The following is a 7,780-nucleotide window of genomic DNA, read 5'->3' as shown; positions in this document are numbered from 1 at the left end:
ATGGTTGTTCTCCAAGTTCTGGTCATTGGATGATTTTCCTTCACCATTGTCCTCTAGGGGACCCAGAAAGGGATTGCAGTGCTGCTACAGTCCACATTCCAGTGACGACTGCATATTACACAGAAATGGAAGGTCATGCGATGATGGACATTTGGGGCACTGCATACAACTTGTGCCTTCAGGTTCCACTTGAGCCAACCTGTTCTTACAGATATCTCTGTCACTTAATCAAGGAGTCATGCTTTGCATGTCTAACTTTATGGCTCTGTGGATGATATAATATAATATGATGGGACTGCTCAGCTGCATGGTGACAGTTATTGAAACATGAGCTGGGAGCCTGACATCTGACCTGGAGACTTTATGATCCTCCAGCTCCCAAAGCCCCGTGAGTTAGGAGAAGCCTCCAGCCTGACAGCTGATGCATGTAGTTAAGTATTCAGTCTGAGGTCTGTGCTTAAACACTCAGTTTCTCAAACCAGACCACATTCACTGCCATTAGGCTGACCCTATGAGTCAAACCTTCACAGAGTATCTAAAGCTGTATATCTTAACAGGAGGAGATTTCCTATCTCCTTCACAGGAGGAGACTTCCCGTCTCCTTTCTGAAGAGCCATTGGTGTATTCAAACTTCAGAGATGTATGGCCTTTTGGTTAGTGCAACAAGTTACAGACTGCACCAGGGCTCATTCAGTTTCCAGTATGGACCAATCGCAAGCTAAAAGCTGTTTCTGAAAAAACAAAAATAAAAATGTTACCTATAGAGTCTGGTAAGGTCTTAACTAAAAATTCAGTCTATGCAGTGATTCACCAATATAAGTCTGCCAACGACTCCACAAAGCATCTATATCTGCCACTGATATTTCAAGCTCCTTTGAATCGAATAGAATATATAGCCAAAATGGCAGTGGTCTGCATTGTAGCTTGTTCTGGGCCCCACTGATTTTTTCAGTTGCTTGATAAATAGACCCAGATGAATGATATTGTTAGCACCATAATCCAAAGATGCCCATTAGGCACTGTACCACCTTTGTATTCAGTGAAGAAATCAAATGAGAAAATGTATTCTTCATTTTGGAAGGGATATCTTAATACACCCTACATCACTGGACCCCTAGAAATTTCAACAAGATGGAAGGTGTTTCATTTTGGTAAGTTCATTTCCTGTTCTCTAGCACACAAATATCTTCCCAAAAAAGTCAGGAGGCCTTGCTACTTCCTCCTTACTAAGTTCAAGAAAGAAAATATCATCAGTGTCTTCAGCTACCTGGTTATCTGCTCGTATCTTCTCCTTTCAAGTTTCAGGATTCAATTTCTTCCCAACCTATGACTTCACTTTAATTTCAGACACTGTTTGAGATAGGAAATCAATTGGCATTGTAATTCAGCCACTCCTTATCATAAAACTCTGGGTTTGGTTTTGACAATATAAATTCTACTAGAACAAGAAGTAAGACTTTCTTTCAGGGCATAAGTGGCAGCTTTCAGGTCTTTTAAGTGGTACTTGAACTATGACTCTAAAGCCTCCATCTCCTTTCATTCCTTTCTTTTACCACTTTGTCTAGTGAGAACAGGGCCAATCAACTAGTTTCCTTATACTTTTCATTCTGAAAAAATAAAGTGTGAGACATAGATTATTTAATTACCCAGAACTTTGTCTCTCACAAATATTTGATCTAGTGGTGGTGTGATGCTACCTACTTCTATAGTCCCCTTACACCTCTGTTAGCACTGCCCTCTTTACTGCTAGAGGCAGATTCGTCAGTTGTCTGCAAAACCAGTCAGACCTGAGAATCCATTCAGAAAATTCATCCTTACAATTTTGTTCTCTAGAACCACTTGATACAAAATGTATTAGGCTGAGTTCTCCAACAAAGTAAAAGCAGTGAATGTATGTTGTTGTTGTTGTTATGTGCCGTCGAGTCGCCTGCGACTCATAGCGACCCTATGTACAACAGCCCTAAACTCTGCTCTGTCCTGTGCCAATCGCACTGTCTCTGACACTCCCATCCCAATTATCCCAGTCACTGAATCAATCCACCTCATAGAGGGCCTTCCTCTCCTGCGCCGTCCCTCCACCCTCCCAAGCATGATGTCCCTCTCTAAGGACCGGTCTCTCCTCACTACATGTCCAAAGTAAGTTAGAATACAGAAAAAAAATGTGTTTCAAGGACATGGATGATGCAGTAGTGTAGGCTGGCAAACCTCAAAATCATGGGTTAGTTGTCAGGCTAGAGGCTTCATCTGATTCACAGGACTACAGGAACAAGAGAATCACAAAATCTGCAGGTCAGGTGACAGACTGCTGGCTCATGTCTCAAGAGTTGAAAATCAGATGATGACAAATGAGAAGATGATGGCAAGGTTGAGGAGGAGTGTGCATTTTTCTAGGACACCCATATGTATTGAGTGCAAGTCACATCCCTAAGGAAATCCCTTTACATCATGTTACAATATGGAATATAATTGCACAATACTAGCCAAGTTGACAGATAACTAACTACTAAAGTTAAATAAAATTAATAGTTAACAGTCCAATAAGGTGGTGGTGGGGAGGTGTCAAAGCCAGTCAGGTTGCAGGGCCTTTCATAGAGCTCCTCACATAAGGTGGTTTTCTAGAACAATCTCAGTGTTCAAATTACTTACTACAAAGTACTTAGCTAATTGCAGTTGTTTGGAGAATGGATCCAGAGTCCAAGCAACTTGGTTTGGGCTCTCGAAGAGAGAAGGTGCTGACGGCAGTTGGAAGAAGGCTCACATACAGTGGGATCGGAAAGGGGAGCTACACTCTCCTCATATACCACATACATCATGCTTGGGGGTAGCAGTATAAGTCTCAATCCTTAATGACAGAGAGGAGGTTCCCCGCTTCTCATTGACTCAAGACTTCCATGGCTGGAGCTGCAGTTTGCAAGCATTTAAGTGAGTCCTGAATAAGCATATCCAATGGGATGCTTTTAAATATTTAAGAACTAGCTCTCTGGGAGAAAACAAAAAGCCTTATTTGTGGTGTTTGCCCATTGCTATGGTGTAAATATCCCCATCATGACTTATTTCAAGCTACCAGTGTAACACCACTGAATAAGAAATTGTGAGAAGATGTGCACAAGTGGCTCTTGCAAGCAGGCACACACTGCAGAGGTCCAGTGCGCCACTGACTAGGTTTAAATACATGTTCAGGGCAGAAAGAGAGCTGTGTGTAGCTTCAGTGTACAGAGACACAAAGGCCACTAGGTAGTGTATCAAAAGGGTGTAAAGCATAAAAATTATAAGCCTTGGAGTCCAAGTGATAGGATCTCAGCTGTGCTACTTCCTGGCTGTGTGATGGTAGGCAAGTCATTCCATCTCTGTGTGCCTTAGTTTCCTTATTCATAAAGTAATGATAATATTCACAGACTTCTTATGAAGACAGTATAAGTTAATAATAGCCCATGGTGGTTGTCATAAATGTTATTTATCACAATTAGTAAGACTATATGGGAATCCAGAAGGACTAGCCTGTAGACACTTGCATTGCTAACTCAAAGTTCATGCTTCTCTGGCTGTTCAAATCCATCAGTAGATCACTGACACATTGGTAGATTCAAATCAGGAGAAAAATGGACAATCTCTTCCTGTGCGATTTACAGTCTCTGAAACTAAATGGAAGGTCAGCTATGTATTGGTTCCAACTCAATGGTAATGAATCTGAGGTGTTTTTTCAGAGTTGGAATAGTTTAGAATTTTGAGACTTTCAGAACGCTTTCCAAGGGTATATTACTTTTATAATTAAATTTTGCATCTCCTTCAAGATCAGAGATTTAAACTCTATACCTCCGTGAACTTCCCGAGATTTTGACACTTATTTCTAGGGCCATGGACCTCAAAAAGAGGTTTCTGTGTCCCTTCCTCAATCCATCAAAATGAGAACTACTGATTTGAGGGGTGATCTCACGACCTACTGGCAAGAAGCTGCACCGCAATCCCAAAAGCACACAGTTCAAATATGGGCAATCTCCTCTCATGAGATTAACTGCTTCTGATAACCCTCTGGAGGGTCAGCTATGAGTTAGTTCCAGTTCAACATCACACACCACCAACAACTGATTAGAAAGGTGTAGAATTATCACACCAGAGCTCCTAGATTTTGGAGTGAAGGAAGCTTTCAAAGCTTGTGAAAGAAAAATGGCAACGAGACAAAGAAGTCAGTCAGAGCTTTAAAATGCCTCTTCCTTGTTGAAATCTTATGACACAGGAAGTTTCTAGAAACATGTTGCTGTTGTTGTTGTGTGTCTTTGAGTCACCAGTGATTCATAGTGGCCTATGTACAGCAGCTCTGAAGCCTGCTCTGTCCTGAGCCAGTCTCACTGATTCTGACACACCTACCCCCACTGCCACAGTTACTGTATCAATCCGTTTCATCTGGGGTCTTCCTCTCCTGTGATGTCTTCCCACTCTAGAAACATGGCAACTTCAAACACTCACGCTCACACTCAGAATTCCTCTTGGGGACCTTTGGCGGGCTCATCTGTGTTTCCTTCTTATTCCTCCTTCATTCCTGGAAGTCTCCTCTGCTCTTACCCAAGTCTTTCCCTCCTGTTTCTTGGATCTTCCTGAGCAAAGTACGGGCACACCGCTCAGCACCAGTATGCATGTGTACAGAGATGCATGTTTAAAATTCAACAATAGCATTTTTGGGTTTTTTTAGCTGTGTTTTGTTGTTGTTGTTGTCATCATTGTTATTAAGAGTTGTTGAGTTGAGTACAACTCTACGAACAACCAATCTGAATACCGTCCTTTCCTGTGCCATCCTTATGTTTCCTGATACACTCACCCCCATCTCTGTAGTCACTGTGTCAACTCGTCTGGCTAAGAATCTTCCTCTCTTTTACTGTCCCTCCACCTTCCCAAGTATGATGTCCCTCTCCAGGGAATAAGCTCTCCTAGAATCATGCCCAAAATATGTGAGACTTTATAATTTTTACCTCTGAGGAACACTCTGGCTGCACCTTCTTCAAATCATATCTGTTTGCTCTTCTGGTTCTTCATTGGCTATTCAGTACTCTTCTCCAATACCACAGTTTAAAGGCATCGATTATTCTTTATAATTTTTAATCATTGTCCAGTTCTCAGATGCATAACAAGTGACTGAAAAGACCATGGCCTGGATGAGGAGCACATTAGTTTTCAAAGTGACATCATTACTCCTCAATAATTTGGAAAGGTCCCTGACTATGGACAATGCAATACATTTCCTGATCTCTTGATTGCTGGTACCAAGCATACTGATTGAGGATTCAAGTAAGGTGAAGTCATTGACAGTCTTCAATCCTTTCTCTGTCCACCATAATGTTGCCTGTCAGTCCAGTGGCAAGGATTTTTGTTTTCTTGATGTTGAGATGCAAACTATATTGAAAGTGTTTAACCATCTGCAACAAATGCTTCAGGTCCTCTTCAATTTCAGCAAGCAAAATTGTGCCATCAAACAACAAAGGTTATTCATGAGATCATAAGCAATAGATCTGAGCCGTGTCCCATCCTTACAATCTCTGACACTATCAAACCCGCTGCTGCAGTCACTGTCTCAAACTACCTCATTGAAGGTCTACCTCTCCTTCACTGTCCCTCCACCTTCCCAAGCACGATGTCCCTCTCCAATGAACAGCCTCTATTTGTGTTGAGTAGTGACTATGATGTGATTGGAAAGGTTATTCCTTGGAGAGGGACACATGCGAGGAAGGGTGGAGTGTCAGTGAAAGAAAGGAAGACCCTCAACTGGATTACTGAAGCACTGGGCTCATATATGGGACCAAGACAGAGTTCAGATCTGTTGTTTATGGGGTCGCTATGAGTCATACTCGACTAGATGGCACTTGACAATAACAACCACCTACACACACACGTAGTTGTTGTGTGCTGTGAATTGGATACAACTCATTGTTGACCCTCCAGCAAGTTTTAAGAGGAGTAGGACATTATTAAGAAATGGAATGTATAATATTGACATATTGGCAAAATGAAATGGATTAGCATGGGATATTTTGAATCAGACAGTCATACATATGATCTACTATGGCAGAGATGAAAAGGTGAAGAAAAACAGGGTCACATTTATAGTTAAAAAGGCCATTTCTAGATCCATCTTGAAATACAATGTTGTGAGTGGTGGGATAATATCCATACATATACAAGGAAGTCCAGCCAATACCAGTATCATTTAAATATATGCACCAACAACCAGAGCCAAAGAGAAGGAAACATATTTCTATCAACTTTTACAGTCAGAAATCAATTGAACATGCAACCAAAATGCACTAATAATAATTACTGGAATGCAAAAGTTGGGAGTAGGAAAGAAGGACCAGTAGTCAGAAAACATAAACTTAGTGACAGAAATGAGGCTGGGGATAGAATTATAGAATTTTGTACAATCAATGATTAATTCATTACAAATACCTTTTATAAGAAACTTAAATGAAGACTATATACATGGATTTCACCTGATGGTATGCACCAGAATCAGATAATTTACATCTGTGGAAAGAATTGTTGGAGAAAATATCAGCGGTGAAAACTAGGCCAGGTGCTGATTGTGGACCAGACCATCAACTATTCACATGCAAGTTCAAACTAAAACTAATGAAGGTTAAATCAAATCCATAGAACTGAAATTAGACCTTGAGTCTACTGCATCTGAATTTAAAAACCATCTCAGGAAAAGATTTGAGGCCTTGAACACTAGTGAGTGAAGATTGGATGGGCCGTGGGAAGATATCAAGTATATCATCCACGAAGAATGTAAAAGGTCATTACAAAAGCAGGGCAGGAAGACTGAGAGGAATGTCAGAAGAGACTCTAAATATTGCAGTAGAGTGCTTAGAAGCCAATGCAAAGGGAAGAAATTAGGAAGTTTAGGAGATGAACAGAAGATTTCAAAGAGCAGCTCAGGAAGACAACACAATGTATTATAATGAAATGTGCAAAGAGCTGGAGTCAGAAAATCAGAAAAGATGAACTCACTTGACATTTCTTAAGCTGAAGGAACTAAAGAACAAATACTTAAGGATGCTTTGGGCAGAATATTGACTGATTCGAGAAGTGTTAAAATTAGATGGACCAATAAAAGGGTGGGGGAAAATATACCAAACAAATGGCAACCAGAAAAAAGCAGGAGTAGCGATATTAATATCTGATAAAAGAAATGTCAATGTAAAAACCATCACAAAGGACAATAAAGGTCACCCTACATAATGCTGAAGGGGTCAATAGAACAAGAGGACATAACAATAATAAATATCTACGCACCACATGCTTGCTACAGAGGGGCAAGAGCCTTCAGTATGGATTGAGGATCAATGTCAAGAAGACAAAGATTGTTACCATTGGACCAATTGGTAGCATCAGGATGGATGGTGAAGAAATTGAGATTGTTAACAACTTTAGTCTGCTTGGCTCCACGGTCAACACTTGGCACCAGTAGCCAGGAAATACAAAAACGTACTGCGATGGGAAAGTCGGCTGTTAGGGACCTCTCCAGGGTACTGAAGAGCAATGGTGTTACTCTGGAGATTAAGGTGCACCTGATACAGGCTATGGTCTTGTTATGCATAACTTGTTATGCATCAGAGAGTTGGACAATAAATAGGGAGGCTAGAAGGAGAATTGATGCCTTTGAGTTGTGGTGCTGGAGAAGAGTATTGACTGTACCCTGGACTGCCAAGAAAACAAACAGATTCATCCTGGAGAGGGTTAAACCAGGCTGCTCCTTGGAGGCAAGGATTCTGGGGCTTCGTCTGACATA

The sequence above is a fragment of the Elephantulus edwardii genome, unplaced genomic scaffold (genome assembly GCF_000299155.1).
Source record: "Elephantulus edwardii isolate Elephantulus edwardi_28Jun2011 unplaced genomic scaffold, EleEdw1.0 scaffold00058, whole genome shotgun sequence".
Lineage (NCBI taxonomy): Eukaryota > Metazoa > Chordata > Mammalia > Macroscelidea > Macroscelididae > Elephantulus > Elephantulus edwardii.
The sequence above is the reverse complement of the archived record's forward strand: the minus strand, read 5'-3'. Positions refer to the sequence as shown.